This window comes from Peromyscus leucopus, unplaced genomic scaffold (genome assembly GCF_004664715.2).
Source record: "Peromyscus leucopus breed LL Stock unplaced genomic scaffold, UCI_PerLeu_2.1 scaffold_113, whole genome shotgun sequence".
NCBI classification, from domain to species: Eukaryota; Metazoa; Chordata; class Mammalia; order Rodentia; family Cricetidae; genus Peromyscus; species Peromyscus leucopus.
The window spans coordinates 770,347-792,264 of NW_023504259.1; the positions used below are offsets into that span (position 1 = coordinate 770,347).

General features: G+C 43.3%; 1 pseudogene; it reads left to right on the plus strand.

The window, feature by feature from the left end:
• The window catches only part of LOC114685734, a 318,181-nt pseudogene that overhangs the window by 265,014 nt on the left and 31,249 nt on the right, over positions 1–21,918 (plus strand).

Below are 21,918 nucleotides of genomic sequence, written 5' to 3' on the forward strand. Positions count from 1 at the left end.
TTGCTTGACCTGTCAGTTTATTTAAAGCTGTGGACTAAAAGCCACCCTCTAATGTGATTGGCATGAATTCCTCTTTGCCTGAGGCTGATTCTATCCAATCTGGTGAAAATAGCTTTCTCTTGTCCACCGGGGCCTTCAATTAGCTAACGGGCAAATTTAGCCTGATTGCCCATGTTAATTTTGGCTCCCTGTTTCGGTGGGGCAGAGTGGTTTGTCACACAGCTACTTGCCTCCTGATCACCCTGGGCTCAAGGACAAGTTACAACCAGAAGGTTGTGGTTCCTGACCTCCCCTCTCCTGCTTCCTCCATGGCTGGGCTTCCTGCCGAGGCTGAGGGAAGGAGGAGGATGTGCTTCCCTATTTGATGCTCTTTTGTGAACCTAGCGCTGATTGATTTTTGCATGAATCACGGGTTGAAAGGTTTACTATTTTTACCGGCTATAAAAATGCCTTAACCTTAAATTAAAAGGCCTTCTCAGGAAGAGGAGAGCAGCTGTTAATGTTACCCACCTTGGTCTTCCGAACTGTGCATCTCTGTATCAGCATCTGCACGGCACTGCAGGGTCAGCCATTATATAACGAGCTATTTGGGGGCTAACACCAAGGTCCTCGAGATCTCTGTTCAGACAATGGTCATATTGGCAGGATGCTTGAAGCTGCCCTGCTTTATCAGAAGCACAAACCAGAGTCAGGGGAAGAGCTGAATAGCAGCTCCCTTCCTCACCATCTGTTTTGCTCTCAGAGTACACTTGAAAAAATCACCTTTGGTACTCCCACAATTGCCCTCCCCTCCCTGAGCCCTGCCTGACTCTGCCAGCCCACAAGCTTACCTGCTCAGGATTAATACACAGTGGCTGCTCTGCTCTCATCAAGTATTTGGGGATGCTAACTCTGATTGCTGCCCAAGGAACAGAGAATTTCTTGGGAAAAAATGTTGGCTGCCCTTGTTAAAGAATTCCTGATTGAAATAGCCAGATGCCTTCAACATGGCCTCTGTGACTACCTGAGAGAGAGAGAGAGAGAGAGAGAGAGAGAGAGAAGAGAGAGAGAGAGAGAGAGAGAGAGAGAGAGCCCAGGAAACAGGTTATGACCCCAGGAGAGGTGGCATCTGAGGAGCCTGCCCAAAGAGGCTGGGAGCAGCCAGTTCCCTGGCAATAGCTGATTGCTCTTGTTACCTGACTGTCCTTGACAAGGGCAATGATGCCGTCCACATTTTAGGGACTGGTAGACAGTGGCAGATAATGACTCCAGTCCTCGGATGGCATCTGTAAGTCACACTAGCAGGCATGCTGAGGGCAGGGGCAGCCCTGCTAGCCTCCTGGCAGGGCAGTCCTCCCGCCTCTCTCCTTGCTCCCTCTTTTCTCAAGCCAGGATTCCTCAACCCCAGCTGTACATTGGCATGGAATGTACTGAAAAATAGAACCCCACTTCTAGAATACATTCTAGAATTAAAGTCTCCAGGGCTGAGCCTGACGGAACTCATCCTAAACTCTGTTTTCCTGTGAAGGTTGGAAACTATTGCTTTAGAGGCTGGCTCTTTCTTTGGGCCGTGTGATGAGCCTCTAAGACATAAATAAAACCGATATTTCCCCAGCTAATGCTACATGACTGTGCACAGGCTCTGGAGGGTAGTAAGCAGAGGAGACGAGGACTGTCCACTGTGATGCAAGGAGGACTTCAGTGGGAGATGAAGGCTTGGATCTCAGGTGGGAGGAGGGAGGCATAGCAGACATGGTGTCTTCCAAAGCAGAACCTAAAAGAAGAAAGGAAGGTCTCTGTGGCAGGAGGAAAGAGAGCAGGCAGAGAGGCACGAGAGGGAAAGCCAAGGTGCTGAGAGGCGCTCAGTGTGGTGAGGTCACGGAGTTCAAGTGCTGGACTCAGTGAAGACAGTGTGTTATATGGGACGATGGAAAGTGTCTTAGTTTCCTTCTGATGTGCGGTCAAGTTCTGTAACAAACAAGCAAAAATATTGGGCAGAAGGGTTTCTTTTGGATCCCAGCTCCAGGATGCAGTCTGCCAGACCCGAAAGTCACAGGTGCTTGAGGAAGCTGCACCGATCACATCCTTAATCAGAATCAGAGTGATGATTCTGCATACCAGTGCTAAGTTCTTTCTCACCACTTTTACACAGTCCAAAATTTTCGCCCAGCTATATTAATTAAGGTGGGTCAGCCCACCTTAATTAAAGTAATCAAGATAATACCCCAAAGACAGCCCAGAAGGCCATCTCCTGGTGATTCTAGACTTCCGTCCACTTGACCATTAACACTATCACAGCCAGTAACACATTAGACTGTCAGTTCTATAGTCTACTGGCCAAACCAGGACAGATGTGGGAAGGTGGTTCTGGGAGGGGTCAGTGCAAATGATATGACATTAGCAGAAGGAATAGTCAGGAGGCAGAGTCAACATCTCTCCACCCTGCATTAACAACTGTCCAGCTTTAATGAGCATGCAGCCTCCAAGCCTAATGGTCCCATGTTTTATGATCCTTAGTTCAGAGTTCACCATTGAGGCTGCTTGACAGATGAGTGTGTGGTACCTCTAGAGAACAGTCCTTGGCTTGTGGATGAATGAGATCCCAGAACTCTAACTGAAAAATAGTAAAGCCATTGGGAAGATTTAGTCTCCAGAAAACTGTTCATTTTCTCAGCTCAGGCTTCTTAGCTCCTTGACAGAATGTGCCACCTACATAGACGCCAATTATTTATTAGACTATGAAATGATGCTGTACAGAGAAAGAGGTACAAGGGCCTCACTGCCCCCATCAAACACAGACTGGTTTTTGCCTACAAATTAGGCCTTGTTGCTTCAGACAGATGTGATAAAGGAAGGAATCTCAGAGCACCAGGAGAATCACACTGAAGAAATGGAGACAAAGTATGGTTAATGATGCCAAAGGAAATCATATTCTTCGTGAGATGGAGAAGAACATTTTTGCATTTATCAGTGAAGAAAATGTTTCTGATCCATCTGCTGTAATTGCAGACACATGATGAAATTGTGAGAGGCCAGAGGTTGACACTAGGCCTCTGTGACTTCAGAACAGCCATCTTTATTTACAGTCAGCCTGTAAGCCCACACAGCCAGGCCTCATACCAGAGGAATGTAGTGGTCACACCAAGGCAGGATGTATAGCTGAAGAGTGTAAAAAACAAAACAAAACAAAACAACCCTAAAGCCCTGAAACTACTCAGGGTGAGAGCGGGCACACTCTTTAAAGAAAATATCCCCATGGAATCTGTCAAAACCAATTCTGTGCACTGCAGCCTGAATATAATCATGATCTCCCTCTAAGTGCTGTGAATACATAGAGCCATCATGTGAGGTGTGCATGCCTGCAGGCTGAAAAGGAGATTATATTTCTAGGCAAGCTATCTTTCAAATTTTAGCTAAGATGGAGCCTTATAAGATACTGCCCTCAATGTTCAGCATCTCCCTAAATCTGACCACAGATGATGTACTGCCTAGTTTCATGTCAGCTTAACACAAACTAGAGACACTGGGAGGAGGGAACCACAGTAGAGAAAATTCCTCTATTAAACTGAGCTATAGGCACACCTGTAGGGCATTTTCTTAATTAGTGCTTGATGGGGGAGGACCCAGTCTACACTGGGTGAGGCTGGTGTTCCTGAGTTCTATAAGAAAGCAGGCTGAGCAAGTCAGGGAGAGCAAAGTTAGTAAGCAGCTCCCCTCCATGGCCTCTGCATCAGCTCCTGCCTCCAGGTTCCTGCCCTGTTTGAGTGCCTGTCCTGACTTCCTTCAGTGACGAGCAGTGATGTGGAAGCATAAGTCACATAATCCCTTTCCTCTGCAAGTTGCTTTGCTCATGATGTTTCATCACAGCAATGACAACCCTAACTAGGACAGGTGATATCTCTGCTGAAGATAAGGAAACAGATTCAGAGAGGCTGAGCCTTTTGTCCAGCCCAGCTGGTGAGTGGTGGTGGAGCCAGACTCTGCAATAAACACTGCTGTGTAGCTGAAGTTTTCTCCGCAGCCCACTTATAAATAGACACACAGACTCTTATATTATTTAAACTGTTTGGCCTAATGGCTCAGTCTTCTAGCTATCTAGTTCTTACATCTTAAATTAACCCATTTCTATTAATCTATAAGTTGCCACATGGCTTGTGGCTTACCAGTATCTTACATGTTGGTACTCATGACGGTGGGCTGGCAGTGTCTCCTGACTCAGCCTTCCTGTTCCCAGAATTCTCTTCTCTGTTTGTCCGCCTATACTTCCTGCCTGGCTACTGGCCAATCAGCATTTTATTTATACAGAGCGATATCCACAGCACTGCTGACTCTGAAGCCACGTGCTTTTCCTCTGTTAACACTGCTTAGCAAATTGCCAAGAGACTACCACACCCTCTTCTCCACTCTCGACAGTGCTGTGCTCCCTTCTGCCTTCAAAGCTCGCTCATGCTGTTTCTCAAGAATGGCCTCCTTTACCACAGCGTGTCTGCATGTGGCCACTTCTCAGTCTGTAGCTGAAGTCCCAGTGCTGTGTCCATGTGCTGACATCATTTGAGAGTGGCTTGGTGGTATTTGCCGAATGAATGTGTGGGCCCTTGCTGTGCTCTGACATCACTTTCTCTCTTCTGGGAGGTCAGTGCAGGCGAGAGCTCATTTAGCACAAGGCTCTCAGTGTCCCTCGGCACCTTGCCTGAGAAGGTGCTTGAAACCATTTGATGGGTGAGAGAGTGACTGATGATGTATGAAGATTGCAGGCATAAAGACAAGGCCTGAGGATACTAGACTAGGAACACAGGGAGGCTCAGTAGGTCTTGGAGTAGACCCAGGAACACATTTAAATGAACAGTAGTTAGAGTGACTTACCCAAGCCTGTCTGGTTCAGTGCTTTAAACAGTCCTCCAAGGGGCCAAAACTTTTCTCCATGTCAAGTACAGACGTCTTATGGAATCCCACATTTTTATTCGATAAGACCTTACAGAAAACAGCATGTGCTAGAGGACTTCTCATACCCTAGTATCCTCATGCTACAGACATCACTTGAATGTTGGACCAATGCCAACAGCAAATGTAGATTCGAAGAGTGTGTTCTCTTTAGTATCTAAGTAAAATATTTCACCATTCATTTGCTGATACCTCTGCCTTATTATCTGAAGTTTTTCAAATAAAAGGCAACTGGTGCCATGTTCTTCAAAGAAGAAACAATCAACAATGGTAACTGAAAATATCTTATTTTAAGTTTTATACATGACTTGCTGAGATTTCACACCATTAACTATTAAAAACTACAGAAGCTAGAAGCTAATTTGCAAAGACCCAGAGAGATGTTTAACTTGGTATTTTATCATCGTACAAAAAACAAACAAATCAAAAGACAACCTGTGGGCTCTTTCTTCTTTTGCTTGGCATAAAGAGTAAGAGTTGAACTTATTAGGGCCAGCACAAAATGACAGTGAGCCAGGAGTGGGCAAGTGCATCCCATATTGGACTCCACCAACTGCTGTTCTGTGCCTCATGCCCACAGCTTTTACTCCTCCTCCTGGCTGCAGATGCCAGTCAAACCACCTACCTTTAGGAAAAGTTTTATGCTGCTTTTTTTTTCAAATTGAAAGGAGAATTTAAAGGGCTTTTCTACTAGATATTCTTCCACCCAGGGGATAGTAATCTTGTACCGGGAGTTAATGACGCTCTAAGCATCAGATGTGACTAGGAACGTGTCCGTGCATTTGGTAAGAGACCATCATTATTTCCAAGCAAGAATTCAACCATGGTATATAAAGGTGAATTTAAGAGTAATTTTCTTTTGTTATTTTAATTTTATTTCGTGTTATGGGTGGTTTTGCCTGTAAGTATGTTGTGTGCCACTTGTATAGCTGGTGCCCACAGAGTCCAGAGAGCACTTGGTTCCCTAGAACTGGGGTTACAGATGGTTCTGGGCCACCATGTGGGTACTGGGAAACAATCCCAAGTCCTGTGGAAGAGCAGCCATTTTCTGAATCACAGCCATTTCTCCAGCCTACCTGTCTTCTTATTAAAGTAGTCCCATCAACTCTATTCATCTTCCCTTCACTGGGTATTTGTTGAGAGTTTGGATGTGAATGGCAAGAATCCCATTCATATCAACTTAAGAAAATAGAATTTGATTCATGTACCTCAAACACCAAAATGTAAAGTTAGAGTGCCTTTCTGGTTGAATGCAGATCATCACTATTGATACTCTCTGCACTCACATTTCTATCTTTTGCCTGAGTCTGTTGCATTATCTCTCTGTCTCCCATCATCCTCTAAATGAAGGCTTTGGCTATATCTCAGGTTAAATTGGAATAATCTAGACAAGGGTGTTCATTGGGCAGTTTGGATCACATGATCATGAATAAGCCCTGGCATGAGTCTAGGCAGGTAAAATATGGAAATTGCCGTCTTTTGGGATACCTCCTTTAAATACATGCAGTGGGCAAATCACTTCGCTCTCTGAACTTCCAGTTTTTCGTTTATAAAATAAGGGGAGTAGGGCTAGCTCCACACTCTCAGTTTTATTCTGATCCAATTTAAAATATCACTTCTTTATTTTAATCATTGTACCTCTTTCTCTCTTGCACATCCAACCACCCACCAGAAGAGCAAATAACATTGGGAAACCATTATCTCACTGGCTTCACTTCAAGGCTCCCTAAATGGAGAAAGAGTAACCCCTGACGATAAAGCAGAGTAATCAGTGTTGACCAAATTTAGCCATTCATGATGCACATGGCATGAAATGTTTGGGATTTCAAACTTGTAAAACATCCCAAATTAACAATTTTTTCAGAGTAGACAAGCAGATGCAGTTAAAAGGTCAGCTGGAACGTGTCCTCTCTTGGAGCATGGAATGATGCTTAGATAGTCAGTTCTTATTTAGTTGTAGCCCAGGTTCAGAGCTGCTGATGTGTGGGGTGTTCCAGGTCATTTGTCCAAGTGTGCACCAGCTGATCACCCATTCTTCCTGTGGAGATGATAGCAAATGGACCTTGAATAAAATGTCTCCTACCTGCCAGCAGAGCCTAACCATCTATCTTTTCCATAATTATTCTATGATGATCTTGGGCCTTGTCCATGTCTCTCATTAGCCCATTAGCTCAGAGAAGGCAGAGTCTGTATCTGATTCATATTTGTTCAACATCACATCTGTAGTATAGCCACCATACTTGTTCCCTTGGAATGCTTCTAGATAAGTGTGTTAGACAAGTCATCAGTCTCCCCTCAGTTCCTTTGTGTGTACAACATTCATATCCTATACTTCTTTTTGGAGGGAGGATTACAGGAGATGATGCATAACAAGGTCCTTAGTACCAAAGTCATCATAAAGCAGATGCACATATACAGTTTTGGCTTATGTTTTAAATTCCTAAGCAGCACTAAGGAAGGATGGCCAAAGAAGTGGTAGTATTTACAAACTTGAGGCCAAATCTCAGCTCTTCTACATACCAACCGACTGTGATTGGTATGTGATTAATGTTAAGCTAATTTCTTAAGTTTCTTCATAGAGTTGAAATGCTGGTAATACCTGCTTGTAGATTTAAGTGGGTAAAGGAAGAGAAGATGTGGCACACACCCATGTAAAGGGCCTATCAGGGCATCAGGCACTTGGTACATGCTCACTAGAGTGTAACATTTGTTATTCTCATTTGTAATGGAGGATGAAGAGCAGCAGTAAGATTACAAGCCCTTTGGATGTCTCTGTTGGTCCTCTGACCCTTTTTGCTTTATGTATTTTGATGAAGATGAATCTATATTAATAGAGGCAATGGTTAATGCCTCTTGTGAACAAGGCTTATCCAGAGGCATACATTACCATGTCTTTTTTTTTCTTGAAGTTTCCAATGGGATATGTCTGTTTTAATATAATGAACCCTCTGTCTAGTTGCTGACTCAAGAGAAAGAGCACAGGCCCACTTCCAAATGTATAATTTGCATGAACATCAGGCCCTAACAACGTGGGGGAAAGGTCTGCGAGGTGTAGGTATCTATACACATCCATTTGAATTGCTGCCAGCCAAACCTCACAGTTAATTGTATCACAGCAATTTTCTCCTGGAAGAAATAATTAATATGCAGACTTCTAGCTGTGGTTTGGCCTTTGTTCCTTTCTGACTCTGTGTTTTGTACTGTTTATAGTTTATATCAGTAGCTGTCACATAATATATAGAGCAATAGGCACTCTCCCCTGCCCTTCACTCCAGCATAGCCCATTTTCTTTCTTGTGGTTCCACAGCGTGAGAAATCGAAGTTTACATAATGGAAGTTTATCTTTTAGGAAAGCATACTCAAGGTTGGAGCCCAGAGGTCACACTGTGCACCCAGGGGAGTAAGGAGCTGACATGGGCGTCTTTTCTGACCAGGAAAGCTTAGCCCTGGGGATATAATGGCCTTCCTTTCATTGCAGGTAATGCAGGTGGTGAAGGAGCAGGTTATGAGAGCGCTTACAACCAAGCCTAGCTCCCTGGACCAGTTCAAAAGCAAACTGCAGAACCTGAGCTACACTGAAATCCTGAAAATCCGACAGTCTGAGAGGATGAACCAGGAAGATTTCCAGTCTCGCCCGATTTTGTAAGTTACCCACATCTCTGCTACTGACCCCTAGTGATCCAGTGATGTAACAGCAGGGCTAGCTGTGAGCTCATTGGCATCAGCAGAAGACCTTCCAAAAGATAGTCTTTAAGGGAAGCCTTTTGGTAACTCATTCCTTGAAATGGGACTTTGTGGGGGTGGACAGCTGTTCTAGGTGATCTCTCAGGGATCTGTAGCTAAAATGCACTTGACTTCTTCCACATTTAGAACCTAAACAAAGTTGTGTGCAGGGGTTGTCTTGTTTTCTTCTGTGAAGCTGTATTTCACACAGATACCTTTTGAGTTCAGAGAGAGGCACCCCAATTGTTAAAGCATGGCGAATCCTGAGGCAGTATAAGTTCCAGTGAGAGCTGTAAGAAAGGGAAGGAACAACCTTCTGTGTCCCAAGGGGTTGGCCAATGATTGGCACCAGAGCATGCCCTGTCACCTTTATGATTGTAAACCAACAGGCTCCCAGCGGGGGAGACAGCAGCCCCCCCCCTTTACAGGACTTTGCATTAAATGTCACTTACAACCATTTCAAAACCTCATGTATCTCCATCCCAAATATGTTCTGAATCTGGAAAAGAACTTTGTTCACGTCATCTCTTCTGAGACCTGGCCTGCTTTTCCTTTGCTAAGAACAGATTAGATTCATCACCTTCATATTTTATAGAAAAGGACATAGGAGTAAAGGCGGGAAGCAGGGAAGGGATCTGCCAGTTAGTCCTGTTCTGTAATCAAGACTAGAAGGGACTTCTTCTGGGCTTTTGTGGGATCTCCTGCTGCTTGTTCTGTCTGTTTCTCTTTCTCTCTTCGTCTGTCTGTGTGTGTTCTTTGTGTCCATGCACATGACTTTTAATGGATGACAATTCATAAACTTTATTCAAGTTCATTTCCTCACATCCCTTGAGGTAGGCACAAGTGTTATTTCCAAAGAGACAGAAGTAGCCTAGGGAAGAACCTGGCCTTAAACCTGCTTAGCCCTCAGCTACTGCTCCATCCACCCCATGAGACTGGTTCTGCATGTGTAAGGCTGAAAGTAAGGTAAGAAAGTATACAGGTTAGAAAAGACAGGAGCCAGGTGGTGACATGACGATTTGCTTTCAGATCTTAAGCACCACCAGAAACTACATTAGAACTATAGACTTCAGTGGCACATGAAGTTCATCAGCAGGGGGCAGAGAATGCTTCTAGAGGACTTGACTCATGTTGTTATAAACCCTTAAGCCATTCCATACATGTAATTCTGGTTCTTTAAGAGACATAGCTGGGATTTTTGTTTTCTTGATCCTCAGCCAGGAGATAGTCACAGTCGGAAATACCAAGCACAGAGTTGTTGGAGTAAGTAGCTGGCTCTTGGGAGATGCAGTTTCTCACCTATGAGCAGGAAGTGTGTGCTACACTTTTTCAGGACCTACCTTCACAAAATTCTGGATTTTAAATCATTGGTTCCAGCAAATGTGCAAACAGAAGGATGCTTTATTATGCTTTTGACAATTCTTAAAACCTAAATGGAGGACTGAAGAGTTGATTAAGTGAAGGCCAAGTGGTTCTAAATTACTCCCACTTCAGCAAAGCCAATTGACTCTGCATCAGTGCTTGACCGTGACTGTTGCAGGGAGGATGTCAGCCAGCCCAGCGTGGACACTACCTGCTACGCCTTCCTTTCTTTACTTGCAAAGCTCTGACACTGCATGCTGGAGTTTCTTTTTCCTTTGTTACAAGAAGCTCTTACCTGATGTGTCTTGAGTGAGGAGACACCAGTGCCAATGGAAAGAATATCCCCTGTGCGGGTATGACTTTAATGCCACTCTTGTCCAGGAGACTGGAAAGCACCAGGCCTCACTGGAATCTTTGCATATATAAGTGCAGCTAAGTGATAACAAGATGTGAGGAACATTATGTTTCAATAAGAAGGTGAGGGGCCAGCCTGTAGCCACAGCCTCTGAAACCAGCAGGCAGGAAGCAGGTTCTACTTTGTCCACTGGGATCTGTTTTTTCTGTTATTGTGATCTGCTGGACAGGAGCTTATTGTGGGATTAAATGAAATGTAATGCTGTCAACATGACTGCCATAAACAAAGTCACCCAGGAGTATGATCATGCATGTTTATTTTCTTAATTTTATTATTTTAACAAGTCCATGTTAAGCAGTCCCTCCATGTGGGCTCTCAACCCAAGGTACTAAGAAGCACTAGATGCTCTCAGGTATGGGGCTAATTCCAGACTGCTAGTATTCAGTTACAGGAAGCACATCTAAATTTTAAAAAGACCACAAGAGCTGCATCTATTCTAACTCAGTTGTTTAGGATACCAGAGTGTGAGAGCTAAAGACACTGTTAAGGCTGTCTAGTTCAAGTCTTTCACTCTGCAAACATAGACAGCAGCCTGGCTGGAGTCTGAGCACCTCGCCTTCCACTGATGGTAGAGATGCTCTCTAGCATCCCCAACTCCATAGCCCCTCTCTCCTCCATGGCTGCCTACATTACACACACAACACAGTGGCGAACCTCTGCTCCATGCAAATCCATCAGCCATATCTTGATAAAAATGGTCATGTATCCCAAGAAGGAAAAAGTTAACTCTGAGTGAACAAATGTTTGGGAAATAGCTGTGGCTGAAGAAGCAGCCCCTGCCTTACTCCCTGGTTCCTGATGAATGATTTCAAAGAGGAGATACTTTTTTATTTGTCACTTAACAGAGAAGATAAATCCATCCTCATTATTGGTACAGGCTAATAGATATAAACAGCTTTAAACAGTCCAGAAGTGGGTCATTCAGTACTGGGTTGGAAGAAGAGAAGAGACAACAACAAAGTAGTAAAACAGATGGGAAAATGTGCTCAGAGACCAGCTCCAATTTCAGGGCAGCCATTTGTAATGTGCCTTCTGGAGAAGCCTCTCTGGGAAATGGAAACAGTGAAAGCCCTCACATCATTAGGCTGCGCAAGGATTCAACACAATATTATATGAAAACCGACCAGTGCATGCTCAGCTTATGATATGCACTGAATAAATGATCATCTTATTACAAAACACAGAACTTAGCAATTTGTGCCATTAGTAGTATATGAAATGGAGAACTGGACAATTTGTATATTTCTCACATTGTCTAAGAATATACAAGAGAAATAAATGAAAAAGAAAATTTTTTAAAGAGCCAGAAATAAAGCTGATACATATATATTACCAACTGCAGCTTTCCTAAGACCAGCCTACCAGCCTAGTGTTTCACTCAAAAACCTACTCCAGTAGTCAGTATATATAGGTATACCATGTTTCAGTGTTCAAACACCTGAAAAATATTTACCAATGTCTGATACAAGCTGGTTTTTTCTTTTGTTTATGATTCAGCAATGAATAGAACAAATATAACCCTAACCCTTGTGATATTAAATTTTAGAGGGGGAAATAGATATATATGCATGCATGCGTGCATAGTATGTGTAAGGTGACAGCAGGTTAAGTGGTGATAGAATGGCTATATAGATAGACTGTCTACATAAAGCAAGATTAGAGGAATGAAGTCTATTTTTAAACATGGTAAAAGCAGATCTCTTTAATTATAATGATGACATTTGAAGGAAGCTATATTAGGGATCCAGGGGCATGCCATGTAGATATTTGATAAAGAACTACTCGTCAGAGCATCCTGAGGTCAGAGTAGATTTGAGCTTTGAGTGAACCATGGGGTAATGTGGCAGCATCAGAATAAGTGAAGACAGTAGCAATAGGTGACTCCAGGAGGCTGTCTAGAACTGGAGTGTTGTGGGAACTCATTCCGTTCAGCCAGTGGCTTTGGGTTAGAAACCCTAGGATATGGTCTTGCCTGCGTACGTGATTGCTTCAGAGCAGAGAATAGGGGTTGTGCGCTCTTTGGGTGGCCTGAGGAGAAGCGAGCCTGCAGTTGGTCCCATCGACGTTGGTGGAATGACAGACAGCAGCAGCTGACCAGCAGCATCTGCAGCAGCAGCATCCTTGTTTTGTATTCGTGAGTCTGTTTTTCCACCGCACCCCTTAATAAATGATTAAATAGACTTTTGTGGGTTCTCACTGAACTACATGAGTTGTGTTGGAAGCTATGTGGGGTTATGAGTGGTGACTAACATGAGTTCTGGATTGGAAACACTATAATGAGGCATATTGGAAGATCACTTGGGAGGCTGTTTTAATAATTTAAGCAAGAGATAATAAGATTAGTTTTGTTCTGTGTTAATTATATTTGGAGAAGGGAGTCGGTGTCTCCTTGCTTTAAATAGTTGTACAAAAGAGAAGAAGCAAGAATGGGCAATTTGGGACCTAAGCAATTAACAGGCAGATTGCGGTGTGATTTGGGCAGGAGCCCAGGAGTTCAGCTCTGGACGTGTCAGCCATGGGATGTTTCATATAGTCAGCAGATGTGTTCGGAGGTCAGCAGGTGGGTCGAGGTTGGAAAAACAAATTTGAGAGCTGTCAGTATAAAATTGATCATTAAAGCCACAGGTCTGTTTAGTTAAGGACAGAAGTAGTTCAGGGACTGGGCCCTGAAGCTCTCCAGAACTGAACACGCGAAAGATCAGCTTCCATGACACATGCCATTATCACTCACCACAAAGCTTCCAGAGGCCCTTCTGGTTCAGGAGTTCTTGAACAATAGTTCTTGACCAAATCTACCCACTACCAATTTCTGTAAATGAAGTTTATTAAATTTCAGCCATACTCATTGATTTTTTTTCTACTGGCTGAATGGCCCACAAAGCTAAAACATTTCCTATCTGATGCTTTATAGAAATATTTGCCAAACCAGTGGGGAGTGGTGGCCCAGCTTGGCAGATCCACAAGCCAAGAGTTAACTTCAGTCTAGAGGTGCTGAACGTTTCTGTTACTGCACTGGCCTTGCTGAGCCTGAATTAGAACCGTTTTCAGAGAAGTGCTAAACCAATGGTTCTCAAGCTGTGGGTTGAGACCCTTCTCACAGGGTTGCCTAAGACCATCAGAAGTATCAGATATTTATATTACAATCATAACAGTAGCAAATTTACAGTTATGAATAGCAATGAAAAAATTATGATTGTGGGTTACCAGCACATGAGGAACTATATTTATTAAAGGGTCGCAGCAAAGGGAAGGTTGAGAACCTTTGTCCCTTCTTCAATCTCTCTCCTTCTTTCATTGCATGTCAGCCAGTGAACCAAGACCCCAGCCTCAGTGACTATAAGCCAGACATTGCAGAGGGTGGTTACAGCCAAAGTCTTTACCTGTGTGCTAAGATGTCATATCTCAGTCACAGAACACATGCAGAGTTGCTGGGCCTTCTTGAGCAGTGTGAATTCGTGGCTGCTAAGTCTGTTTGCAGGAAAACAGAAGAAGCCAAGAATGTTGGAAAAAGGCTTTCTAATTTCCCTTTGTCCAATCATGTTGAGTCTTCAGAGTTTCATTAAAGAGGTGGGGTGGCAAACTCTTTTATAAATTCTCTTGGAGAAATGTAGATCTGCTTCTTTTAGTACATCCACTGGATTTGGTGAAGACATGTGTGATGATAAGTATATCCAAATTTCACCTGAAAATCAGTTAGAATTTTCGTGAAATTTCATCTTCATGATCTCATCTCTGATTTTAATATCTTAACCATACCCTGTAAAAACTAGCCTCAAAATCGATGAGTTCCAAACCTCTTCCTCCCTTTTCTCTCATCCCCAGAGGATATCGTTCCCTCTTCCCCGGTTGCCCAGACTTAGAAGTCAGAAGCAATGATTATTGCCATGAGCAGCTGCCCATGCAGTGTTCAACTTCTTCTCCACTCCATTCAGGGTCATCAAAGCTGTGATTCACTGAGTCTATTTTATAAAAGATGAGCAGTGGTAATAAATAGTTATGATCTGAAAGCCTGAGTTGAGACCCTCAGAGGCCTATGCATGAAGGCCTTGCAAATTATCCAAGCTGTATCATTAGTGCAGCATTTTCATATCACCAGGATCTCAAGGCCATTTCTGTTCTCTAATGTGTATTAATTGTTCTAGTGACGTTTGCTGTAAGACCCACAGAGGTCTCCTAGTGAAACTTACTCAGGGTCCAAGAATCTGCTGAGCTGCTTTACCAGCAGGCTGCACAAAGGATGATTTGACCACGGGTGTGGCTATCAGGTGTTTGAAGGTCTACCCTTGCCTCTGCAGTGTGATTTATCTAACAACGGGAGATCTTTTGCCTTGCCCCTTGGCATTGTAAAAAGCCCTTTTGAGAGGCAGAAGGGACACTGGGTTTCAATCCAGATCCTCCTGAGCTATCCTGTGTTTCTTCCTTCTCTGCTATCTTCTACAGTAAGTTTCTCCCCCCTCTTCCCCTCATAGAACCCTTTATAGAAGTTGGAGCTGCTCCACAGTTTCCTATGCTTTGACAAAAATATCCCGACAGAAGCAACTTAAGGAAGGGCTTATTTTGGTCAGTTCAAGGACAATGTACAGCATGTCAGAAAGTACCTCAGAGAATGATGAATGCTTGTGCAGAGCTCACTTTTTTTAAAAAAAATACACAGTTTAGGATCTCCCCAGAATGGTACCATCCAGAGTAGCAGTCTCCACCTCAATTAACCCAATCAAGACAGTCTCTACACTATATCTAGAAGCCTATTTACCAAGTGATTGCATCAAGTTGAATTAAGTTTAACTGTCATATTAGTGAGTACAAACATCTTGTTAGATACCCAAATCCTCCTTCTGTTACTTTTTTTCTTTTTCAAAAAGTTTTATTTATTATTTGGTATGTAAATTTTTGCCTACATGTACACATATGCACATATGCATGCCTGCTGCCCACACTGGCCAGAAGAGGGCACCAGATCCACTGAAATGAGTTAAAGATGGTTGTGAGCCACGAGGTGCTAGAACAAACCTGGGTCCTCTGCAAGAGCATAAATGCTCACAACTGCTGAGCCATCTCCCCAGCCCTCTCACTTTCTTTTTGTTCATATTAGCACAGGATAGATTGAGTCTATACTCCAAACTTAATGCTCCTGAGGAGTTTCTACATTTGTAGAATGGGGAAAGGTGATATTAATACTCATCCTTCAAATGTGTTTTAGTCTGGGGGAAGTGAATTAAATGAGATAAAATTACACAATACACTACTAGTCTCAGGGATACTTGTCAATCACAAGTGCCTTGCCCAACTGCAAATCAGGAGCAGGTGAGAACAGTGTCCTGCTCAGTGCCAGAGCAAGTGTAGAATCAAGTCAAAGCTAGTGAATGTGAGAGCCTTGAGTGCAGGTCATAGTGATCATTTGGAGTGTTAGCTGAGCAAAGAGAGATGGTCACCAAGCAAATTCGATAATGCTTCCATTGCTGACCGATGTTTATAGAGACTCTCCAATGGGAGTCATAGAATTTTCTCAGGCAAGATTCTAATCCCTTTCACAGTTAGGAAATTGAGACTCAGATGAGCTATATGAAACATTAGTCACAGATTCAGCCTAGACTGGACCCAGGTTTTCTGACTTCTGGATCCATGTTATAGATAGTACTTTCAACATGTCTCTAAGGGCTCAGCTGTGCAGCACTCTGTACAGCTTTGACTAGAATACTGCTGACTTTGCTAGCCTCAAATGACAGGATGCTAATAAAGCTTCATAACATACAAAATCCCTTAAAGGTTAGAAAACCATTTCACTCTCTCATGGAATCTTTGCAGCACAGTCATCTCAAACTAAATTAACATCCTATTAGCCTGAGACAAGTTACAAAATATTAATTTTATCCATCATTATCTCAATCTCTGTAGGCCAGAATCTGGACAGTGTTATGTTCTCATTTGTGAGAGATGGCATAAAAAACAAAAGGTGCTCCTTGCTCAAGATATAGTTAGTTATGGGATGTAGCAATTGCATGGTCACTCAATATTCCTGCTGGTCAAATCATAAAACTGATGTAGGTTTTTTTTTGTTTTGTTTTGTTTTGTTTCTTTGTTACAGGAGAAAAACTAAGGGCAGTAATTTATCTCCTTGGACTTTTGCCTATATCTGTGACTTTGTAAAAAGAAGGGATTTTTCAGAAGGCTTTTGTTCTGGAGAAAAATCACAAAAGTGGCTGGCACTTATGTGATAGTCTGTAAATGTCAGAGACTCAATAGTGTATTTCAACAGGAACCCTGGCCTAGATTTTTTCCAAAACACCACTTAGAAAATCTCTAAATGATTCTCTAAAGTACCAGCTGGGGAGGTCCTAGGTGTTCATGAAAAGAGGCAGCTCAGGCTCCCTGTCCATCAGCCACAGTGCTACCCACCATGGGCTGTTTCTCCAGTGCACTGTTGAATATGATGGTGTTGTCCTCCAATAGGGAACTAAAGGAGAAGATCAGCCAGAAATCTTAGAGTTGATCAACAGCAGCGCCTGAACCGCCTTGTGGAAGGGACCTGCTTTAGAGAAACTCAACGCTCGTCGGAGACAGGTACTGTTTGAGAACTCCATACACAGGCAGTGACAACAGTAGCTTGCTTTGGGGTAATCACAAAGGCATAGTGTCATTCAAGACAGCACTGTGCTTGAGACAAGAATGGCAGTCTAGGTTAGACCATGTTTCACGTGTAGGAAGAACCAAATTCAAAATGACCAAAAGGTCCATGGAGCTAAGTGGTGCTAAAAATTGCTAATGCATGTTATGACTCACCCATGTGCAAGGCTATTCACTCAATGTGTTACTACATAGCCCTGGGCCACATGTCAGTCAACAGGGGACCACACATACAATGGTCCACTAGGAGCATTGTACCCCATAGTTTGTGTTTAAATGTACTTTATGACAGTCAATATAGAATCACTAAAATGCATTTCTCGGAACATATGTATGAATAATACATAACTGGATTAATGAAAATCATCCTCAAAATAGCTCTATGAAGTACATATTTTAACCATATACATTTGCGCATAACAAAATGGAGATCTTGGGGGTTGAGTAACTTGTAAAATTCCAGAAGAGGAAGGGTTCATCCTCTAAATCTACAAGCCCTTCCTTCTAGTTTTACTTTTAAAATGTCTATTTTCTTTGTCCTTATTGTATTTGTGTCTATCTGATTTGTGCTGGGTGAAGGTATACGTACTCCATGGTGCACAAATAGAAGCCTGACAACTTTTTTTCTTTATTAAAAATTTTCTACTCATTCTACATACCACCCACAGATCCACCTCCTCCCCCTCCCATCTCCCAGCCCTCCCTCTCAAGCTACCCACATCCCCCAAATCCAAGTCTCCCATGGGGAGTCAGCAGAGCCCAGCAACACTGAGCCTAGGCAGGATCAAGCCCCTTCCCACTGCACCAAGGCTGTGTAAGCATCACACCACAGGCACCGGATTCCCAAAAGCCTGCCCATGCACCAGGATGGATCCCAATCCCCTGCCTGGTGTTCCCCAAACAGTTCGAGTCAAAAACCATCTTCCATATCCAGAGGGCCTAGTCCAGTCCTCTGGGGCTTCACAGCCACTAGTCTACAGCTCATGGCCTCCAATATGTAGCCTGTCATCTCTGCACTTCTTCCTGTCATGATTTCGACGGTCACCGCCTGCAGAATCCCTCCTCTCTCTCATTGATTGGATTCCCAGAGTTCAGTCTGGCACCTGGCCATGGATCTCTGTCTCTGCCTCCATCAGTCACTAGACAAAGGCTCTATGATGATAGTTAGTGTATTTGCTAGACCGGTCACCAGAGTTGACTAGTCCAGGTACCCTCTGGACCACTGCCAGCAGACCAAGGTGGGGTTATCCTGTGGATTCCTGAGAGCCTCCCCAGCACCTGCCTCTTCCTATTCCCATGATGTCCTCATATATCATGGTATCTTCCCTCCTGCCCTCCACTCTGTCCTGTTCTAGCTCGACCCTCCCATGTCCCCTATGTTCTCATTCCTACTCCTCTCCCTCTGCCACCCCCTACACCCAGTCTGCTCATGTAGATCTCATCCACTTCTCCTTCGCTGGGTCATCCATGTGTCCCTCTTAGGGTCTTCCCTGTTAGCTAGCCTCTCTGGAGCTGTGGTTGCAGTCTGGCCACCCCTTCCTCCACATCTGGTATCCACTAGTGAGTACAATACTGGTGTTTGTCCTTCTGAGTTGGTTACTCACTTAGGATGATATTTTCTAGTTCCATCCATTTGACTGCAAAATTTCTTGATATCATTGTTTTTACTGCTGAGTAGTATTCCATGTATATATGTCTAACATTTTCTTTATCCATTTCTCAGTTGAGGGGCATCTAGGTTGTTTTCAGGTCCTTGCTATTACAAATAGTGCTGATATGACATAGTTGAGCATGTGTCCTTATGGTAAGATTGAGCATTCCTTGGTATATGCCCGAGTGGATAGTTGGGTCTTGAGGAAGACTTATCCCAATTTCTTAGAACTGTCATACTGATTTCCAGAGTAAGCAGTACAAGTTTGCATTCCACTCAACAGTGAGGAGTGTTCCCCTTGCTCCACATCCTCTCCAACATAATAAGCCTGACAACTTTGTGAGTCTTCTCTGCCACTGTAAATTCCAAAACTGAAAGCATGTCATCAGGCTTTTGCAGCAAGTGCTTTTTTACCCACTGAGCCATCTCCTTGATCCCACATCCTCTTCATGACTCCCTTGCACCATCAGGCAACACCACCCACTGTTGTACTTGCAGCCTGGGTGGTCCATATTCTCAAATTTTCCATATTGATGCTGTTCCAGGTCAGAGTTGTTTTTACTGGGGTTATAAGCAATGGTGATTTAAAATGAGGTAAAATCCATTTTCAGAATCTGTCAAGACGGATTTCTGAGTTGTCCTCTGATTTCTGACCACAAAGTGTCAAGTCAAAAAGGTGCCTGTAGACCAGGCACACTGGACAGGAAGCAGTCCCTGCTGTTTCTGGGCTTTGATTGTTTTTTGCTCTGCTGACAGGATTCTGATTGCAGCAAGTATTCATATCTTACTGTCCTAGAAGAAACAGCTGGGGAAGGGTGAAGAAATTGAGAAAAAAGCAGGCAAAAGCAGAAGCATTAAAACTGTGCTAAGAACCAACATTAGTTATGAGCTGGGAAAACTCTGGCGGGTAGTTCTGAAACCCGATGGATGCCTCGCTGACGCAAAAGCTCATCCACTAATGACAGCAATCAATTTGTGTTTGTGCCCATCCCTCTGGCCATTTACTTTAACTGCTCTGTGCTGAATGTTCAGTGATTGAAATATGTTGATGCTACCATTGAAAAACGCTGAAGGATTTCAGAAAGCAGAACTTCCTAGAGTAAGTGTGGTTATTGGAGAGGGTGTGAAGCCAAAGAGCTTTACATAGGCCTAGGAAGAGGATGGGGGCAGACCAATGCAAGGCTGAGTTAGACCTGCAACTGAGAAAGGCTTACATTAAAAAGAAGAGAGAACTCATTGCCTAAATCCAGCCCTTGAGGAATGAGCTCACGCCCATCTTCCTATTTGCATTCCTTGTGCTGGACTTCATGACCAAGTACGTGATGCTCCCAGAAAAGTTACACTATAGTGCTAAGGGTTGTCTGTCCTTGTCCAGGTCTGTGGACTTGAGCAGTTTTTCACTATCAATACCTGTTTTCTAAGATTTTACAAGGAAATAAAGGCAGTTGGAAATGTAGCTCCTAGAAAAGGAATCACTGGTCATCTGTCATCTGGAAATTGTGCTTAAAAAAAAAAAAAAAAAAAAAAAAACTGGTCCAGAGTGAGAAGTCGTGGTCTTTTTGGCTCTGCAGTTAGCCCCTTAGTGTCTTCAGGCAATACATCTGATGTCTGAAAAATGCTACAGCACGGAGTCTAGCACTCCAGGATCTTGAGAACTTTAGCCAGATAGTTGAATATATGCCCTCATCTCCTATTGTCTCTGGGCAGATCAATATCCAGGATATATGGCCCATAAACGTAACTTCAACATTTTCTTTCTGTACTGACATTGGGCAACAGACACAGAAGTATTTGGAATGGAGGAAACACATAGAGGCACAAAGAGCTTTCATTGATGCTAGCTAATCCTAGTACTTACAATTACACTGAACCTTCCAGTCCACTACACTATTTGATATTCCTTTCTAGGCTGAAATGAATTGACTGTGCAGAATCTCCCTATCTAGATAAGATAATTACAGAATTTTGTTTAAAAAGATATTTATCCCTCATTGTTGATGAACTTCCTAATGAAACAAAGCCTTAGTGTCTAGCTGATGAGTTAGTAAAAGATCTGGACAGAGTAGGGCCATTTGTGTTCAATACAAGAGTCTCCTGTGCAAGTAGAAAGGCCTGTCGGTTAAGTCTGGTTACCAGCCCTTTGCCTGCACTGCATGTAGTCTCCCATCGCTCCATCAAAACACTGCATTTAGATTGCACAGCCTGTAGGGTAGACCGTAAAATTGGTCACCACTCCTTCAAGTGCATGCATGTTCAAGAGCCATCATCACAGATTAGGTCTGATACTCCCCGTGTAGGAGCCATGGCCACTTCCCTACCCACTTATCTAACAGTGAGAGGACACAGATGAGCAGAGTCAGTTATTAAGTTTACAGGGAAAATGTGAGAGCTTCCACTCTCACAGAACCAAAGTGGAGGAGTTGGCAAAACATCTTTTCCTTTGCTACATTTGTCAGAATGCCCCACAGCCGGCATTTGCCTATCATCTTATCTCATCCACAACTCTGATACTGGAAAGTCTGGTGCAAACAAGATAAGTATGGGCTTCTGGAATGTCTGGCCACAGTAGACTGGGAGGCAGAACATCACATGATACATGTTAATCTGGCTTAAGCCCCAGCCTCCCCATTCCAGCTGGGTAGCTGTTGACAATCTATTCATCAACCTGGACTCTTTTTCTCTTCTGTCACACGAGGATGGTGTTACCTCCTACATCAAGTCGGTAATTATAAGGGTTTAACTAACTGTCTTTAGCACTTAGGATGCTATCAAGCATTCAAAACTACTCTTATGACTACTATTTAGGTTTGTAGTTTCTTGCATATAATTTTTAAACACAAGAAGCATACTATTGGATGTCTCATGCCTGCTTTTTGCTTTCTGTTCTGAACCACAAATGTAAGACTCGACCATGCTTCTTGTCCCACGTATGCCTAGAGGGACAGCAAAAGATATACTCCTAGAGGTTGTCTTGGTACAACTATCATTGTTCATGAGACTGTAGTCTCCAACATTTTCCTTACTTTCTACCTTTTAGCAATTTAGTTTTCTCAGAATCATTGTATTGAGTGGTCTTGATGACCCCTGGGCTAAATACTATAGAATCACTTCAAGAAACGATACCATAAAGCTTGCTTCTCACTAAAGATGCTTGCTAGCTTCCCTGTCTTTAAGTGCCAACATGACCGAGTTATCTCGGAAATTCTGTGCTAGATAAAACTTG